This window comes from Periophthalmus magnuspinnatus, chromosome 21, assembly GCF_009829125.3.
Source record: "Periophthalmus magnuspinnatus isolate fPerMag1 chromosome 21, fPerMag1.2.pri, whole genome shotgun sequence".
Taxonomy (NCBI): Eukaryota; Metazoa; Chordata; class Actinopteri; order Gobiiformes; family Gobiidae; genus Periophthalmus; species Periophthalmus magnuspinnatus.
In genome coordinates, this window is record NC_047146.1 from 18,460,019 (window position 1) to 18,481,014 (window position 20,996).

Sequence of the window (20,996 nt, forward strand, 5' to 3'; positions counted from 1 at the left end):
CTCCTGGTTGCTTCAATGGAAATATCATTCCTTTGGCTATAATGGGTAAGGTTTTAATTTCCTATTTTCATGGAGCTATACAGGTGACATGCCTTCACCAGAAAGTTACATAGTGTTGCTTTAATTTGTTTTAGATCAGTGTTGTGATTTGAAATGTACAAATAATAAATTATGATCCGCAGGTGTCATAGAGATTATAACTAAGGACAAAAACATGTGTCTTGTTCAAGCTTAACATTTAGCCTTCTGAACCCTCAAGTGACTCAGAAGAACCACTTCCTGGATTGCCACCTAATTACATCATTAGGTGGAACGGTGCATTTTGACATCTTTAGGACTTGTACTATACTATATGTACTGGATTGCTCAAAAAACAAAACACAACCATATTTAATTTTGATGAAGAAACAGTATTTTAACACAAGCCTCAAAAAGTCAACTCAGCTTAATATGTCTCCTTCAAAAACTGATTCCTTACATATAAATAACATGACTTTAATATAGTCAGCACCTGTTCTGGCCTCCTCCACTTAACCTCTCTAAATGGAGGTGTTTGTACATTCTGTTTACATCCTTTCTGCTTAATAAGTCTGTCGATCAAAGTCACCTTTATTCATGTTACAAGATGTTCCTCATAGAAAGCTAAATTAATTCCGACACTGACCAGAATGTTAAACAGCCTAACCTCATTTGAAAGCCTTGCGTCATGTTTGTTTTTGTGGTAATGTTTGTTGCCATGACACAGACAGAGAGATATCTTTTTGTTGGAAAGTGCTCGGCATGATTTGAATCTGAATAAGTTGTTTTCAAACTCCAACCACAGTGGTGTTTTATGAAGGAATAATGAGGGCAGAACGTATCTTGAATCTGTGGCAAAGGGGGCCATTTTTTGATATTAACAAAAATGTTTTATGTTTTTTAGTGTTACACATGTAAATCACAATTATGATCATGAACAACTTAAAGGCAATGCAAAATCTAAATCTACTTTTAAGAGCTTTTAATAATGTTACAGTGGTTTCCCCTCATCATTGGCTCACTCATGCATGTTTGAGTTATCTTTTTTCCCTTATCTGAACATACCAAATTCTCTAAACTTTGTTCTCAGAATTTTTTATTTTTTTATTTTTTTTACATTATACATGATGGCTGCAGATCACTCCCACGATCCAGGCCAGACTGACATGGTTCAGCATTGCAGCACTTTATCATGATGCCATTTACAGTGATGTACCATAAAGGAGCAGGCAGGAACCAGCTCTGCAGTTTTGAACAGGAAGTCAGCAGTGTGTTTCTTTTATTAAAGTGGGGCTGTTATGCAAAATCAATGTTTGAGCCTTTTACCATGTTATATTATTCCCTCATCAGAAACAAGCCTGAAGAGGTTTTAGATGTCATCCATGCTTGTTTGAGTATTTTAGTGATCTCTCCTGGACCCTATTCAAACCCTCCTGTGCAACGCTCCACCCACAAGCCAACATCACCCGTGCTTCCATGTGACAATTATCCATAAATATACAAAAACATGATACAAAACTATACACAGCAACTTCACAAACTTTATGCAATGTGTAGTAGTTTCATTAGCAGCCCTTAGCGCACATGTGTCAAACTCAAGGCCCACGAGCCAAATATGGCCCTCCACATCATTTTATGTGGCCCTCGACAGGGTAAATTAAAAGATATGATGGTCTTAAAATGTCATTTTTGCAGGAGATACGCAGTTACTCAGCCATATTTTTACATCTAGGCAAATTAATATGCAATATTTGTAACTTGAATAAGTAATAAATACAGAAACAGTTAATTAACATTTAAAAAAAGTAGTTAGATTTATTTTACATCTGGCTCTGATGTGGCCCTCGATGAAAATGTGTTTGACACCCCTGATTTAGAGCATCAAAAATTGCATTGAAACCTAATAAATGTTAATATGTTGTCTTTCAGCGAATACTGTATATCATTTTCAAAACAACAAAGGGTAACATGGTGATCTAAACTCATAAAAGCTAAATACTCACTCTTTAAATAGTTTTAGATCAATATTGCATTTTTTGAATATATAAAGTAATGATCCATGGGTGTCATAAACCATAACAGAGGTAATATAATAGAGGTTTGTGAGCAGGACCACTCCTCATCGTCTCCAGACCACACCTCAAACTAGCAGACCTTCTTATCGCAGTCACTGTTTGACTCTGTTCTCCCATCATCCCTCATTCCATTTCTATGTCAAATGCTTTTGCCTCTCCTTCTTTTTAACAAATAGTCTACTGATTTCCAGTTCAAAATCCATCAAAAATCTGGTCTGGCACTGTGTTTTCATCATTTTTTGTTTGTGAAAAATTACACGTTTTTGAGCCCTCTTGTCTTGGAGTCAAATTTTTCCAAAGTCTGCAGTAAGAACAGAGTGGAGGGTAACTACTCCTGTTGACGCCTCGAATACAGACCAATACAGATGGACTCAAACACGCATGAATCATTCGAAATACAACTTTGAGTAAGCCAATGATGAGGGAGCACCAATATAACAAGATAAGTAGCTCATAAACGTTCATTTTGCATAATAAATGCCCTTTCAAAAGTTTAACCTCATAGGGCTTGCAGATGTTACATAAGGAAGAGAGAGGGAGGGAGAGAGGTTCAGTCCCAGGTCACTGTTTTATATGCACCAGGCAAACCGCTGTGAACCATCTCATACTCAGCGCCGTCCAATAACACAGAATGGTTCAAGCTGTGACCATTTACACCTAGCTAAGCAGAGGTGTACTGTACTCAAACTGTACTCAAGTAAAAGTACCATTATTTCTAAAAAATATTACTCAAGTAGAAGTACAAAGTAGTGGTCCAGGAAAAGTAGGTATTGGAGAAACTACTTCTCCAAAGAGCAACTTGTAACTGTCTAGATGTGACATATGACTTATAGTTTTGAGCTAAAATATTACGCACACAATCTGGTCAAAGGATAGACACAGAAATGAGACAAACTAAATCATATCAGAAGGATCGGTGCAAGAAACACACATATTCAAATCATTTCATATTGTCAACATAAAGCTTTTGTCACTTGTCGACAGCGCAAAGAGTAACCAAAACTTTAACTCCAGTAAGAGTACTGTTACACTGTGTAATGTATTACTCAAGTAAGAGTAAATATATGGTGTCTGAGTGTACTTTTATGAAGCTTGCTGAATGACTAGTTAGACTGAAAAACCTGAGTGACCTCTGACCTAAGAGAGACTTATTGGATTATCTTAAATCCTTCCAAGTCACTTTCAGTGTTCCTCTTACTACAGGTTATCTTATTTGACCCTGTATAAACTCCCCTTGTATTCCATTATCAAAACTACTTACCGTTAATCACCTCCAGAGCGAATCAACGGGCACTAAACTGTAAACAATGACTTAAAGGTGCAGCGCTTCACCTTTACCGTCTTAAATTTTAAACAGTTACCTTATGTTTTCTGAGCATCCTAATCACTTTTCGTATCTTTCCACCGCAGAGTTTTGCGGTCACGGTAATGCTATTAACAGCTAGCATGCTAACAGTCTACTTCCTGATCAGAGGTTTAGCATAAATCCAAGAGCTTAACGATAGTCTTAATAGCATCAGGCAGTTATGTGGTTGTTTTGGTCTTTTTGAGATGTAATGGCCAGGTTATATGACTTGCTGATTAAATATCTTAAAACAAGTACATCGGTCTTAAGATAAAATTTAAAAAAATGTGGCTTTAATACAAAATGTGCTTAGAATAAGTTGTAATATCTAGATGAGGATAGACTCTTTTAAGATTAATGTACTTAATTCAAGTCAGTTTAACTATGCTGTATAATCCCTTTTGCAGTGTGTCTTGTTTAGTCTTAGTTCAATTCCAGGTTTAGTCTCCATATTATCTTCTTTTTATGTACGAGTGCAAGTATGAAACAGGTTTACCGCACTTGGTATCAAAACAATAGCCTGGTGGTGTTTGATATCATTGCGACTCTGCTGGATACTGCACACACATAAACACAGACAGAGATGAAAGATAAGCCCCCTGCCTCCTGTCTGCACCCGTCTGCTCCTCTCTGCTCTGGGCTTTTAGCACTACACTATCTCCATGGATCAAACCTGCAGCCGGGAGACTTTCTCTAATCTCAACTTTACACCAGAGGGTACCTGGGGTAGTTTAAATGCATGAATAGTATATAATATAGGACAATGTGTTAATCAAAAACTCTAGTGCAGGGGCCGCTATGGGGGACTTTAGTGTTTTTGAAAGAAACTTCAAAACTGATTGACCTTATGGCTTAAAGTCCTATACTGTATTACATAACGAAACAACATTATAACAGAGATCAGAAAAGTGTAATATGGACCATTTCTTGTCCTTTCAGCTGACAACAATCATGTCTTTGGGGTTGAATAATGGCACCACTTTCTGAGGCTATTATGAAAATAACAATTTCACTTTTGTGTAATTTATACTGACAGAGAAGACGTTGAACTGTGTGTCAGTTTTGTTTCATGTGGACCCTGATATTAACGATAAGCCAGGTCAACAAATCTGCAATCTGACAGTTAAACAGCAAATTCCACCTGAGGATTGTGACGTGTCTCAGCTCAGGTTAAACTAGAGAGTGAATGTGGTGATGTCACATCAACACAACCTATTGATTTGTCAATGTACCACAGTGTACTTATCTGCTCGGGTTTTCACATAATGGTCCATGTAATGTCATTTAACTCTCTCCCCTCTCTCCTCTGAGGAGGAGGCTCTTCCTCTCTCTCTTTCTTTTGTGCTGAGGAAAAGGCTCTCTCTTCTCTGTGCTCTGTGCTGAGGAATCTCTCTCTCTCCTCTGTGTTCTGTGCTGAGGAGGCTCTTCCTCTCTCTCTCTCTCTCTCTCTCTCTCTCTCTCGCTATTCTCTGCACTGAGGAGGAGATTCCCCAACTCTCTCTCCTCTGTGCTGAGGAGGAGGCTCTCTCTCTCCTCTGGCTCTCTCTCTTTCTCTCTCTCTCTCTCCTGTGTGCTCTGTGCTGAGAAGGAGGCTCTCTCTCTTTCTCTCTCTCTCTTTGTCCTGTGTGCTCTGTGCTGAGGAGGAGGCTCTCTCTCTCTTTCTCTCTCTCTTTCTCTCTCTCTCTCTCCTCTGTACTGAGTAGGAGGCTCTCTCTCTCTCTCTCTCTCTCTTTGTCCTGTGTGCTCTGTGCTGAGAAGGAGGCTCTCTCTCTCTCTTTCTCTCTCGCTTTCTCTCTCTCTCCTCTGTGCTGAGTAGGAGGCTCTCTCTCTTTCTCTTTCTCTCTCTCTCTCTCTCCTGTGTGCTCTGCGCTGAGGAGAAGCTGGATGTGGAGCAGTAGGTTAATTAGCCCGTGCTAAAGCCAGGTGAAAAGGCTAATCCAATTTAAGGAATCAGGAGGGTGCTAAGGTTAGTCAGCTAGCACACACGACCTTTGACCTCACTATGGGTGTGATAAGAGCTTTTGCAGTTCTCTCGTGCAACTAAAGGTGTGGATAGAAACCGGACAGTCAAATACATTTCAAATAATTCACACAACAGGTTTTATGTTTTTCTAACTCTCACTTGGACTGGTGGAATAGAACCTGTGCTAAATATTTATCACACTTTTACAACAATTAAGTGACAGTTTGTGAATAAAGAAAAGTACAAAAATACAGTGAGTAGCGATGAGTGCAAAAGCAGAATGTCAACAATGAAAATTTCACCCAAAATCTAGGCCAGGTTTAGATCTGTCCCAGTTGTGATGTGGTGTGTGTCCAAGTGTAAATGTACCTTTAACTCTACCCTTCTGCTTTACACATGCTTTAGACCGGGTTGTTTAGTCTTGGTATTGTCCCACTTTAGAACTAGTTAGTCATGTTGTAAATGTTTTGTATAGTTTAGACATGGACATGCCTTGTATAGTCCTGGTTTAATACTACTTTAAACCCGGTATAGACCTGGTTAAGTCTGGGTTGTTTGCCTTTCATCCTGATTTAGTCCTGAATTTGACTTGTTTTAGTTCTACCACAGAGCTACTTTAGCCTTAGTTTTGAGTTCTTGTCTGATATTTTGGAGTGTTGGGCACAGAGTCAGCCCTCCTCTTACTCTTCCGAATAACAGCAGAAAAGATTCAACATCATTCCATCATCCATAAATCCCATAAATCTTATAAACATGAAAAACACAACTAGTTCATTTTAAAACGGTTTGCAGTCGTCCAAAGTTATTTCTCACTTACCTTATACATTCAGATCATTACAATTATTCAGTACGATGAGTTTGTAAGCACTTTTTACAACTTTCCGAAGCCATCACGGAGTTTTGCCATCATGATAATACTAACAACTAGCCTGCTAAGCGTGTACTTCCTGATTCTTGTATAGTAAAAGACATTCTAATGAGATGCAAACAGTACAGTGACCTCAACAGCTGCTTATACAATATATCTGTACTGGAGCAAGACACATTTTTCTTAAATATATAGGAAAAAGTGAAGTACAGGCCCTTTAAGTTCGTCTCCCTTCTCCACTGCTCTGCTCTGTGTAACACTCACACGTATAAACAGCACATGTGTCTGCTCTCTGTCTGCAGAAGAACCAGTCAATGCGTTTAAACAAACTCTACGCTGGTCTGTACTAAAACCATCTACTATATTTACACACTTTACTGTTATCATCAGTTAGGTGGTGAAAACGTCATAATCAACGACACAATCCACCTCCCACTTTCAGAACAATCTCAGTCGACTCTCTCAGTCAGAAATCACTGCAACATTTAGGAACCCAAAGCAGCCCGTAAAATGCAGTACAAATACAAAGTCACTAGAGGTTTGCAATTTTACTTTTCAATGTATTTTTTAAAAGCCAAATCTATTTTAGTTGTTTCATCCCTCTCTTTTGACAATTTTTTTAATTTTTTTTTTTTTTTTTTTTTTTTTTTTTTTTAAACAAATGAATAACCAGATATATAATATGATTCAATAACAACCCCACTTACCAGAAGGTTGGTGGTTCAGTAAACCTTTAAATAGTATATATACATTTTTTATTTTTTACTTTTTTTCAGTGGTAAAAAAGTAATAACCATGTTTCATCATTTCAAATCTGTGCAGCCAAGAAACATAGCTAGTCCAACAATTATAACTTATATTCTAAAATACAATAAACTACCTAGAAAAACAGCAGACAAAAATATTGCACAGTGGGGTTAATACATTGATAAAATCTGTTGTGCGTTCTGTAATCTCCCGCAAGCATAAACTGCGTCCCTGACCTGACAGCTGCATGTGTTTCTGTATTTCACAGCTGGTTGGCCCTGAGCTTGTGTGGAGGTCACTACAGGCTCGGCTGGACACAGGGACACAGCGCTGGACATAACTCATGTGATCTACAGCTGCATTCACAACCGTCTTGAAACCCGAAATACAACTTGGCCATAATGTCCAATGTTTTTGTAATGAAGAATAAACCAGCATTACAACAAGAGCTATATTTGATTTGAAGATGTTTACTTTGCTGTGAACGTTGCTGTTACTGACCTACATGCACTTTTGCAATATATACAGTTATAAATGTTTACAGGCATCTTTAACCTCAGCATCCTCATAAACATGTATATTTTGTTACATCTACTCTCACAGGTCCCTTTATTCTTATTTGTTGCTGATCTGTGCTAAATCCAGCTCATTCATATTTTTAACTGAGTGTACCCGCTCTCCGCTGCAGCCCTGGTCTCCTGGACACAGCCGTCGCTGTGGAAACCATTCACACACTCTGCCAATGGAAATGCCTCCGCTGCATCTTTATTTAACAACACACTTTCAGCTTCCTACCATGTTATAACATTCCTTCATCAAAAACATGTCTGCAGAGGTTGTAGATGTCATCCATTCATGTTTGAGTATTTTAATCATCCGGCGGGGGCCTTATTCAAATCTTCTGTGCGATGATCTGTCCACAAGCCTACATCATCCATACTCCCCCACAATTCTCCATAAATAAAAAACATGATACAAAACAATATGCTACAACTTGATAACCCTGATGTGACGTGTAGTAGTTTGATTAGTGGGATGCACGCTGATAGTGTTCTAATTTCACTCTGAAGGGGGAGTAACTTAGAACAGAGAGCAAAGGAAGGGGGGCTCAGAGCATTTAAAATGGAGGAGAGCCTTGTACAGACTCGTACTGTAAGAATGGTTCGAATAGGGCCTGGGAGAGATCACTAAATTACTGAAACGTGCCTGGATGACATCTCAATCGTCTTCAGGCATGTTTTTGATGAAGGAACAACTTTATAACATGGTAGAAAACTCCAAAATGTTGATTTTGCAGAATACACCCTCTTTAAGATAATAGTATAAGAAATTTAGCTCACATATTTGTTGTGTAATGAATTTATCTGTGTTTTTTATCTGTCTATTTATGATTAATATAGAGTTTGAATAATTGTTTTATTTAACCTTTTTTTATTAATTAATTTCTATTTATATATATTTTTTATTTTTGCTGTTTTATATTACTTCAATTACAACTGGGGGAGCTTTTTTTTAATAACAAGTGTATCAGACATCAGCTGTATGTTCGATTAGCAGCCTCTCCTTTCACTTGTATCTAGTATCTGTGTGTGCGCTGATGCCTAAGCTATGGGAGGTGTGAAGCTGAAGTGACAGCAGTAAAGAGGATTGTCCAGATTACACCTGTGAGCGTGCACAAATGGGGCGTGCATGTGGGCGAGTCCATGTATGTGTGAGTAAATGTGTGTGTGTGTGTGTGTGTGTGTCATTACTTCTCTCAGTCGTGTGCGCAGGCCAGGACGTCTGTTAATAATGTGTTTATATGATGCACAAAAGAGTAAGCCTTTGGTCGTTTAGTCGATCAATCGGTTGATGGAGTCTTAGTCAACCGAAATTTGAATGAATCGACCAATCATTTTATTTAGATAATAAGAATTTATATGAGATAGCAGCAGAAAGGAGACGTGAATGTGTGAGTTAGTAGAAACCCTGTTATTTTTTGGTATATATACTGTATGTAAAAAGCCAGATTTGAGTAATTACTCACAATTTTAATCTGTCTTTACATAAATACATTGTTTACTAGCACTTTTTATTTGCTAAATTGTTGTTTTTGCACAAACTCCTCAGCAACTGTAGTCTTGTAAGTGCAGTTTTTGGTCAGATCCACAGAGATACTAAATAGTTTCAGGAGGTTTTGCCACGCCCTTTTCTTAGTCGGCAAATTGATCTGCAGGATTTTTAGTCTACTACGAATTTATTTAGTCAACCTCAGCCCTACAAAAGAGGAAAAATATTATCTAAATGTTTTAATACCTACATCTGCACTGATCTGACCGCCCACACTAGTCCTTACATACCGCACTATAGAGTGGTCATGTACTTGTAGTGCTGTTTGAATGTCCAAAGTGTCCAAATTTCCCACAATGCACCTTGAAAAGTAGTGTACAGCTATGGTCAGCAAACTGGTCAACATAAACATAAGCATTGTAAACTTAAACTAGACACCTTTCGATGTTGCGATATTGATTTGCATTGTCTAAACTGTCACACACATTTTAACTTTGAGCAAATATGGACCATGTCTTTTTGTTTGTCTCGTCTTTCTAGCCGCCATCCCCATCTGGCGTCTCACACAGCCAGTGAACGCACCATAAGGCACAGAACACAAGCGGGCCCGACACAAGCCCCTGGGAGACACCACTTAAACAAGATCCAACAAAGCACTGCCAACTGCGTGTACAAGCAGGGCCAGCTCTTAGTCAAATTTGAGAGAATAATATTTTCTTGGTGGGAATATTGTTTGCCATTTTCAGTGGAAAACACATTTGAGTCCATTAAGCGCGTTGCCAGGGAGCTCGCTGTCTGAGAAAGAGTTTGTTGACATGAGACGCTATAAGGCCTGACATTTACATTAGCCAAACCACTTTCCACTGAGATTCACAGTCTCACAAACAGTGCTGTCCAAAGTGTCCAACAACAATTCATTACCCTCTCCCTCCCTATCGCTCTCCCTCCCCTGTCCCCTCTTTTCTTCTCTCTTTCTCTTCTTTCTTTTTCTTCCCTGGCTTCCTTTCTCTCACTCTCCTCCCCGACTCCCCATTTCTCTCTTCTCTCTCACTCATTTTGTCTATTTCACTCCATTTCTGTCTATTTCTCTCTCCCCTCCCCCTTCTCTCTCTGTCTCTCAGCCTCTCCTCCTCTCTGCATTTTCTTTCCTCTCTCTCACATCCCTCACTTTCTCATTCTCCTCTGTCCACCTCTCTCTCCATCCCACAATCTTCCCTCTTTACTTTCTCTGTTTCCTTTCTCTATCCTCCTGCCCCCTTCTTTTTCTTCCTCTGTATCTCTATATCTCTCTGTTCTCTCTCCCCCTTTCAGAGTTTACAACTCCCCTCTGCTCCCCCTGCCACCTCTGCCTATCTCTCTACCCCTTTTTCTGGCTCATTCAATCCCTCCATACCTTCTTTCCCAACTTTTCTCTACTTTCCCTTCTCTCACACACTCTTTCACTCACTCCATCTTCTCTCTCATGTCCATTGCTGTATCTCTCCTCTCAACCTCTAAACTTTTCTTTCTCTCTCTCTCTTCCTCCCCCTGCCCCACTCCTCCCTTTTCTAATGTTTTCTTTCATCTCTCTCCTCCCTCCCTCTGTCCTTGTAGATCTCTCTCCACTCCTTCTCTTTCTTCTTCTACCAATTCTTTCTCTCTCCTTTTTCTTTCCCTCTCTCCGCTTGTCTCTCTCCTTTCTCTCCCCCTCTCACTTTCCCTCCCTTCTTTCATTTCCCTCTCTGTCTGTCTCTCTACCCTCTCCCTCACACACGTTCTTTGCCCCTTTTCTCTCTCACTCCTCTGCCCTCTCTCCTCCCTCATCTAACTTTTTTCTTCCCTCTCTCTCCCCTCCATGCCTTTCTCCTCTTTCCCCCTTTCTCTCCATCTAGCCCACTTTCTCCCCCTTCACTTTCTCTTTCCTTTCTCAATCCTCTCCTTCTCTCTTCATTTTCTTCACCTCTCTCTCTCTCTCCCTTCTATCTTTCCCTCCCTTGTTTTCTTTTTGTTCTCTCTCTTTGTCTTTCTCTCTCCTCTCCCCTTTCACTCTCTCCCCTCTCAATCTCCACACTTTCTTTCCCCCCTCTCCTCTTTATCTGCCCCCTCTCTTTACTCCCCACACCTTTTCTCCTCCCTCCCTTTCTCTCTTCTCTCTCCTCCTTCTCTGTCTGTTCATCCATCTCTCTGTTTTGGTCATAAATCCGATCTGTACCCAGCTGGAGTGTTACTGGAATCTCCCTGGTGAGTCCTGGATGAGGTCAGATTTGGACAAAGATGGACGCCTCATTAGTGAAACAAAAGAAACACAAAGGACTGGACAGAATACAGCCATGTGTTCTAAAGTAGGTCACTGTGCTACTGTCACAGACTGTATATAGAAACGGACATAGCTAACCTGCTAGCTGCCACGTTCGACTCTGGCTTCAATTCACTTTACATTGGAAAACTGTGGCCCCGCTTTCTCGTCATTTTGGTCTTAAAATGTTCGTATTAACCCGCTCTACATGATCCTGCTATTTTTATTTTGCTATTACGCCCCTAAATCAAGATATGAACATTAATAACAGACAAATCAGGCACCTTCTTTCCCAGAGGTCGCTCCCACTAGCGTTAGCAACAGATTTGAGTGACGATTTTGCTAAGAGTGTGAGCAGGAAGGGCCGTTACTTCCAACAACCTCACTCCAGATTGGCTCTTTGGTTGCTAAGATACTCGAGAATACTCAGAATTTGCAACTTGGCTCCAATTTCGCCCCCGTAGCCGCTAGCCTCGATGAGCTTGATTTACCTGGAGCCGAACGCTATGGCTAACATCAGACTCACTTAATCCTCTTCTTTAAAAAGTCTATGGCTACTGTAGGCAACATGTTTACTTTAGAATTTATGAGTCAGTGTTTGTTGAAGGTTGGCAGTTCGAATCCGCTCTTGACGTAAACATCTTTGGTTGAGCTGTCAGAAGAACTAGCCCACAGTTTGACGGTGTGATTCCAGCTCCAATAGAGGAATGATGTTGTTTGGATTAGGGTTTAGTGCTTCATGCCTTGAAAGTAGAAAAGCGCTATATAAAAAATTGACCAAATGCGATCAGATTTTAGCCTGTGTTTTTTGTATATTCGAGTAAGTATAACACTTTCAGGGGTATTAACTACTATTCACACCATCATGTTACCTTTTTTTGGTTTGAAATTGCTATATTCGCCGAAAACATCGATTTTGACACTCACTTCAGGCGTGTTTTTGATGAGGGAACACTGTTATAACATAGTACAAAGAACATGTTTTGTACTCTATCATTTCCTATTACTATTATCACAGCTCTCCACCCATATATTCACTCTCTTTTCACCTGCAGCAGCAAAACCACCCGCCTTCTAAACGTCTCTCTCCATCCTTTTTCTTTTACATCAGTGGGTACATTGACATTGCCCAGTAAAAACCTGATAACTAGGATAATCAGATAACTATGAGTGGGACCATTCTGTTTTGTCATGATTCTTATTTTCCATACAGGGGTCACGATACTATTTTATTTAGATTTTTGTTGGGCCTCGTCTGTGTAGTTTTTTGAGTTTAAAGAGGCAACTGTTGTTTGAAAGACGACGCATCTTTGAACACAAACAGGGACCTTAAACATCATTTATCTCCTATTTATAACTCCATCCTCAGACAAGAAAACAAGAAAAACAACACGGCTACCCAGTATGCTAATAGGTGTGAGAGCAGCCATTAGGGACCTGAACGATTATGCAAAATATGACTCAGGCACAGTTCGCACTTGTAGTTCATTAGACCAAGCCAACAAATAGAAAGTGTAAAAAAAAGGTGTCTTTGCTTCAGTGTAGCTCGCTCCACGTTTGAGACAGATATAAGGCAGTGTCCATCCGTGATCTGACCACAACTGAAGAAGCGGCTTGGACGAGCAGCGAAACGTCTTCACTCTAAAACGTTTCTCCCGTTGCCAGAATTGATTTTCACTTTTACTATGCTATTAGCCTTCTGCTTTAATGTGGTCTATATGTGATAGGTCAGGACTTTATTGTGTTTGGTTTGATGAGGCGACAGCTTTGAATTTTTAATGACTGTAAAACATAATTGTCTCATAAGGAGCATGTGGTTTATGATGTGCTCCTTGTTTTCTGCATGTATTGATTTATTTTCATCCTTTTTTTTGACCAAAACTCTCTTCTCCTCCTGCCTCTCTCATGTCTGTGTATCAGTGTGTTTCTGCCTTGTTCCCATGAGCAGCTCCGCTCCTTCCCTACAGATAACCCAACCATTAGATGTGATTTCTGGTGTGTTTTTGCAGCACAAGAGAAATGTGATTATCAAAAACACCTGGTGACATGTGCCATCTTTGGAGTAGCTGTTGTATTTGCGAGACAAAGCCTGATAGACACAACTAGTTCATTTTAAACGGCTAGGACCAAAGTTATTCCTCACTTACCTTATGTATTCTGAGCATCCTAATTACAAGCATTTCACAACTTTTAGAGACCAGAGATAAAGATAAGCTTGTCACAATAACAAATTTTGAAACTTTGATATATTGTTGAAGTAAATACAGATGATAAGGCAAACTATAAAGCAGAATTATGTCCAAAAAGTATTCTAAATGTACAATAATGTAAAAAAAACAACAACATACAAACTGCAGTAAAGAAATAACAGAATGCAACACTTAAGTAGTTAGTTTGTGTCTATAATGAGTCATAAAAGTTCATAGTTCAAATCTTGACAGCTTAAATCAGGGGTGTCCAAACTTTCTTCAGTGAGGGCCACACACTGAAACATATTTGAAGCGGAGGACCACAGACCAGTGTCAATACAACGAGTCAAATGGTGCATTTAACACAGGTTTAACAGAGCCACTGTACCTTTAATAAGACTTGGAAGATTATTTTTAGGTCTGTGTCACAATGCAATGTGGTGTTATTCAGGTTATAGAGGTAGAATTGCTTCAGTTTGTACTAAAAAATACTTCTTGATCAATTGGGCCAGTTTAGGAGGGCCAACAAAAATTGGTCTGAGGGCCGCATTTGGCCACTGGGCTGTAGTTTGGACAGCCTTGGCTTAAATCTAATCGTAGTACCTAAAAATACACCAAAATTTCACACTAGTTCAAAGAAAATGGACACACGATAAATATTTACCCGCAAAAATTATTAATCATGACAGGTCCAGGTAAAGATAACAACAACTAGCATGCCAGCGAGCACAATTCCTGATTATCAAACAATTAAAAAACATATTAGATAGTTCACAGTGGACATATTTTGATCTTAAAAGCTTCTTATGCAATATTTCTGTAATGGGGATACGTTTTACTCAAATACATGGGAAAAATGGGTATAACTATGTCCTCAAACTAGTCTGCGTGCTCTCTGTGGCAGTTCAAAACCTGGGTAAATGGAATAATTATGGTAAGGTAGAAAATCTATCCACAATAATGTACAGTGTTTTGGAAGTTGATACAAGATTCTTCCTGTAGCCAAAGCGTTACAACGCACACTCCACATCAAAATACCCCCGGAATCAAACCTGAGACCTTTGAGTCTTTGAGGCAATAATTGTAAGTGCTGTCGTGCATGTCAGCTCCACAGAACATAGTCTCATTAGAGAGCTTAGTCCTCACTCTCATGTAAACAGGCTCAATCAATATAGTGATGCGGCTTTTATTGAGTCTCAAATGTCCCACTGTTTCTGTGCGTGTAAACGCCACATGGAGCTTGTTTCGACATCCACTCCTCCGGTAAGTGACATCCAAAACGAACTTTATTCCAAACAACTAAGCACAGTGTTTGGTGAACTAGCTACTTTTTCTTTGTTATAAAAGGTTGTTACGATTATTTTAATAGTCAACTAGCCATGATTATACTGATTAATCGTTGCAGTTCTAATCATCTGTTGTCTAATTTATAGATATTGAGAGAGAGATCAGAGAGCTGTCGTCATGTTTTCTGCATTTACCACTTTGCACTGAAGTGTTCATATCATAGACTGTATATATAAATGGACGTAGCTAACCTGTTGGCTGCTGCGCTCCAAACAAGAAGTGATCATGGGTACGCTTCCAGCGCCTTCCAGCGCTTCCAGCGCCTCAATTCACTTTACAATAAAAAATCGTCGCTCCTCTCTCTGTAACAGCTGCAGTGAACCTCATCATGTTGGTCTTAAAATGTTCATATTAACCTGCTCTACAGGATCCTGGTGTAATTATTTCGCTTTTGTGTCCGTAAATCAAGACACGAACATTAATAACAGACAAATCAACTTCTGTCCTCGAAGTTGTTCCCTCTAGCGTTAGCAACAGATTTGACTGACAGTGTTGCTAAGCGCCCGCTCCCTGCAAAACCAGTGGTGTGGGCAGGAAGGGGCGTTACTTTCAACTCCCTCACTCCGTATTGGCTCTTTGGTTGCCATGATACTCGCGGTTGGAACTCCAAATTCGCCCCAATAATTCCTGGCCTTGATGAGCTTCATTCGACTGGAGCTGAACGCTATTCTGAGTTCACTTCTTAGTTCACCCTTAGTTCACTTCTTTATACAGTCTATGGTTCAAATACAGCTTTATGTGTATTCTACGCAGCAGGGAGACCAAAAGAAAATATCAGCCAATGTGCTAAAAAGTGCAAATATCACTCAGTTAGCAAATTTCAAAGACTGCAATAGTTTACACCTCGACAAACACTGGATTTTCATGATGTAAAATAAAACTGCTAAACCTGTAGTTTACACCTCTACAAACACTGAATTCATTTAGCAGTTCACCTTTCAGCCTTCTTTTAGATGTGAATGCACCTGGGTGAGTTTAAAATGTGAACTTTGAACAGAATTCTGTATCAAAACATAAAACATAAATCTCAAAATCGTAATCACAAAAAAATCGTAATTAGATATTTTTCAGAAATAATGCAGCCCTGTTTTATGCCATTTTCAAACAGTGTCATTCTGTCCATTTCCCCGTTAAGTAAGTCTTTAGTTTTGGTTCAGGGAGCTGTGGGACTGAAGCGCTCTACACTCTACGCTCTTGTTTGGATTAGGATGTACATGTTCAGTGCAAACACATCTCTACAAACATGAACTAGGATCTGCTTCAACCAGACCCCCCAGCGTCACAATACTTTTATCATTATGTTTATTTGTCACATCTACAAAATAATCCCCAAAGCAACAGACGGTAGATTTTAGTGGTGGAACATAACATACACACACAAAAAAAATAATAAAAAAAATGAGTAAAGTACTGTACTTACTGTATGTATACATTTTAGATATTTTGAGTAATTTTTAATATTGATACTTTTTACTTTCACTTTACTACATTTGACAGCAGTTATCTGTACTTTCTACTCCTACGCTACATGAGCAAGACTGAAAAGTACAAGTATTTTTTATTATTGTCTGAGACCTGTTGAAAAGTCTGAGGGGTTTATATTTAACAAGTTCATAATTTGAGCAAACAAAAACGTGCAAATAAAAACATCCAGACAAAAACAATGATTCAATTGTCTTCATCAAAATCACTATATCTGAAGCTTTATTAAATCTCAGAATCTGTGCTTTTACTTTTTACTCTTGAAGTACATTTTCAAACAGGTACTTTAATACTTTTACAAGATTTTTTTATGTGCTGCTTTTACTTTTACTTGAGTTTTTGTTTTTTTGTTGTTGTTTTTTTCGCTCCAGTATTTGTACTGTTTACAAAATTACAAAACTGGATACTTTTTCTACCATAGATTTACATGGTACTACTTCTACAACTAGAATGACCCAATAATGAGATGTGTTTTTTGTGTGTGTGTTTACAGCACAAGAGAAAAGTGACCGTGACAAACACCTGGGGACATGTGTCTGTGAATAAGTGGATTTTAGACGAGCTGTTGTATTTGGAGGACACAGCACAAAGTATTTTAAAATAGTAATGCAATCTTTAACATTTTCTCTTTCATTGTTCATGTCATTTTAATAATCTGATCACTCCAGAAATCAGATCATGCTTAAATGTGTGGCGTGTATATAAACATAGTCAGTGTGATCCAATAGTAATTCACTTTTTGTTTAGTTTATTTTAGTTTTTTTTTACCTAATTCCAACATTTTCTCAGTTGCTACAATGGACACAACATTCCCACGTCTGTTTCTTTTATTGTGATGTTGCCAGTCTAACAAAAGACCTAAAAGTACTGGTCTGCCACCGTTAGCTCAGTGCTATAATTACTGCCTCTGTGAAGCCAGCACAGTGCTAATTATGAAGACGCTATTACTGTACTGAACAAAGAGAGGAGGCAAGGAGCTAGGAGCTAGGAAAGGAGGGATCAATACGAGACTGTGGGTGGTGTACCGCAACACTCGACAACAGGGTCCATAAGATATAAGGGCGTTATCTAAACTCTGTGATCCAGCCTTGCTCTGTCTTGTGGTAACTTATATTAAAGCAACTGTAAGTAAGATTCTGATTTTAAATTCATAACACGACCCAGCTGTTTTCAAATTAATTATAGCTTTTGCTGATAACAGTTGTAATGTGGATTTATTCTTAATTTCCAATTTCAAAGCTAAAATCGCTCTGCTCTGAACCATTGCAATGTAAACCCCAGCACCTGCAGCCAAACATGAATCAATGAATCAATGAATCAATGAATCAGTGCTAGTGCAGCCTCTACAGCTCAGTCAGTGAATTCTGGCCTGTCCATATACTGAAAATGTAGCCTTTAAAAACATATGTCTGAATTATGTAACAGTTTAAAATCAAAACAGTCATTTAATTACAAAAAACAAATATTGTATCTTTGAATTACAGAAAATAAATTGTTCAAGCAGCCTTTTATCTGTACTGGATTGTGTAGATATAATACACATGCAGACTTCAGCCTCTACTTTGAAACCTTTAGATCCACTCTTTCACTCAGCCCTTCGTTTCGTAACAGGTGATTAATTTAAAATCTATCACTGTATGATCTATGAAAAAGTAGACTGGCCATCGCGATCTGTCAGGAGAAAACAACACTGTATGAAAATGTATTTATAAGGGACTATTTGACAGACGGCCTGAATGTCTCACTTGTTTGTTGAACTTTGATGTGGGAACTTTTAATAGAAGATCTCATGATTGTCTTTGTCTAAAAACTGGTTGCACTAGAACTGAAGTGGGAGAAAAAGCTTTTGATGATATTGCTTCCCAGAAATGTCAGAAATTTCATGAACATGCAAAACTCGATACAACGGTGCTGTAAATATATTTTAATAATCTGGTGATAAACATTTATAATCACAATTGCACTTGTTTTCAATGTTTTAAATGGAGTATTTTTATTATTGTTTGACACCTGCTGAAAAGGCTGAAGGTTTATTTTTACATATAAAAATATATTCATAATTGTTTCAAACAAAAGCCTTATAAGACCTCAAAATCTTTAAGTTTTTACACTTTAAGTACATTTTTAAAGGGGTACTTTAATACTATTACTTATGTACATTTTTTTCATGTGATACTTCTATTTTTAGCCTACTTGATTGTGTCCTAAGGCAAGACACTTCACCAACATTGCCCAGTAAAGTGGTGTGTGTGCAAATGATAGGTGGTGGTCAGAGGGGCCGATGGCACAGACTGGCAACCTCGCTTCCGTCAGTCTGCCCCAGGGCAGCTGTGGCTACAATAGTAGCTTACCATCACCAAGTGTGGAAATGAAGGAACAATGACTATAGTGTAGCACTTTGAGAGGCTTTGAAAAGCGCATTACAAGTGTAAGCCATTATTATTATTATGTTTTTTTCTTTGCTCCGGTATCTGTACTTTTACTTAAGTGAGCAGTTCCTCCACCACTACACCTCATTGCTAATTTGCAGTGGGAAAAAAAATTACAAAATGAGCTCAAGTAAGTGCACCACATGTGCAGTACAAGGATGAAATATTAAAAAACAGATGGAACAGACTTGCCAATTGTGACCAGAAGACGAATACAGCTGTCAGGAAGAGATCCAAAGCACTCTGTAATATTAAAAATGCTTTATTTCAGAAAGGACTGCTTTCTGGTAGCAATTATCAAGTCTACCACATCTGTTTTTAAATCAAGTCAGTGCTAATCAACTGCCTTTATACTGGGCTACTTCAAAATGATGAACTAAAGCAGGAATATGAGTAGTACAGCCTAATAAGGTGCAGTTATGTGGTAGTAATTATATAGGGCTGAGTAAAAGACAAAAATTTTGCCTCTGAACAAAACACTGGCAACGTTCTACATCCCAAACCAACCAACCAGGACCAGTAAAGCCCAAAGCGACGCACAACACGTGACTTCGGCCACGTTCATCCATCCTTGTTCCATCTGTTTACGCGCCAATTACGCAAACGAGGCCCAAAAAATCCACCGCGTAATCCGTCTAATAATAATTCATAATCACCAAATCATAACGTGTGCTTCCCCCTCCTCCGACACGGCGCAGACACGTGTAGGCAAGCGACCAGCCGTGGCGCGCGCGATCCAGCTTCTGTAGCCAAAACAATAGTGGAACAATGAAACAATAGCCAAGCGCGCTGTCAGTGCTGGTCTACGCAAAGAGAGATGGTGTAAATGACGCTAAACAAGGGGATTTTACGCACAACTTTGGCCACAATTGTACAGATAAAACTGCTTTATAATATGGTTGGTACATGAAATTCTTAAGACCTGGGCTAGTTCTTATTTGGACCTGGTTCAGTCCATGTTTGGTCAGGGTTCAGTCATAGTTCAGATCGAGTTTAGACCTAGACGGTTTAGTCTTTCTATAGACTTAATTTTCTTAGGTGTTATCTGGTTTAGTCCTGGTTTAACAATGTTCTGGACCTGGTTTAGTCCTGCTTTGGACATGTTCTAGACCTGGTTTAGCTCTGGTTTGGACATGTTCTAGACCTGGTTTAGTCCTGGTTTAGACATGTTCTGGACCTGGTTTAGTCCTGGTTTAGACATGTTCTGGACCTGGTTTAGTCCTGGTTTAGACATGTTCTGGACCTGGTTTAGTCCTGGTTTAGACATGTTCTGGACCTGGTTTAGTCCTGGTTTGGACATGTTGTGGACCTGGTTTAGTCCTGGTTAAATCCTGGTTCAGTCATGATTTACACCTTCTGTTTAGACATAGATGTTTAGTCATTCTATAGACCTCATTTATTCCTGGTTTAGACCTGATTTAGACCTGGTTTAGTACCTGTTTAGTTTAGTCCTGGCTTAGTCCCAACGCAGAAAAAAAAAATCTTAGAAAAATACAAAGATATGGACCTCTGAACATCTCTGGTGCGCACGACCATGAACGTGATAATGGAACATGCCTCAACAAACTGACAACAAAGCCGAAACAGAGCACGTAACTTACCTTAGAATCGCGATATTCTTGCCATTCCTGACGCCGTTACGCTTTCAACAACATATTACATCCATACACAGTTACGCTTTTTTATCTTCTTGAAGAACGCGACCATTTCAGTCCAAAATTACTCCAACAACCCGTGTACCTTCAACCCTTTCTTGCTTCCTTCTTAATATCCCCCCGCGACTCCCTCTTCGTTGTCGCTCATGTAATATTAAAACAGCGATAATGGCGCGTAATGGAGAAAAGACGCAAGTTCGATTCCCGTGTTTACATGGTGTCTCCTCCGCGCTCCCTTTGTGCTCGGTGTTTGGCGGATTCTATGGAGTTGGATGGATGTACAACGGGTTAAACCATTACGAGGACGAGGAGGGGGGGAGCACGGGGGGGGGATTGGATTCGTGTGGGAACGTTGGACAGAGTGACTCGGGGCCAAGTGTTATTGTTTGGGGATGAAAGAAAGAGTGCGAGGAGGCGTGGAGGACGATTTCGAACAAAAAAAGCCAAAAAACAAGAAGGGGTAGCCTAAATAAAACCGCACATTGGTTGGTTGGATCTTGCGCCATGGACACCCGACGCCAGATTATGATACACTAATAAACGCCATCGGAAAC

At 39.3% G+C, this 20,996-nt stretch overlaps 1 protein-coding gene across 1 annotated transcript in view; it reads right to left on the minus strand.

Annotated features, from left to right (window-relative positions):
- tmem198a (transmembrane protein 198a) overlaps positions 1-20,687 on the minus strand; it is a 40,912-nt gene extending 20,225 nt beyond the window's left edge. Inside the window, exon 1 of the mRNA XM_033987523.2 lies at positions 20,389-20,687. The gene's annotated coding sequence lies outside the window, so the exon portion shown is untranslated. The remainder of the gene's footprint in view (positions 1-20,388) is intronic.
- Between the last annotated feature and the right edge of the window lie 309 nt (positions 20,688-20,996).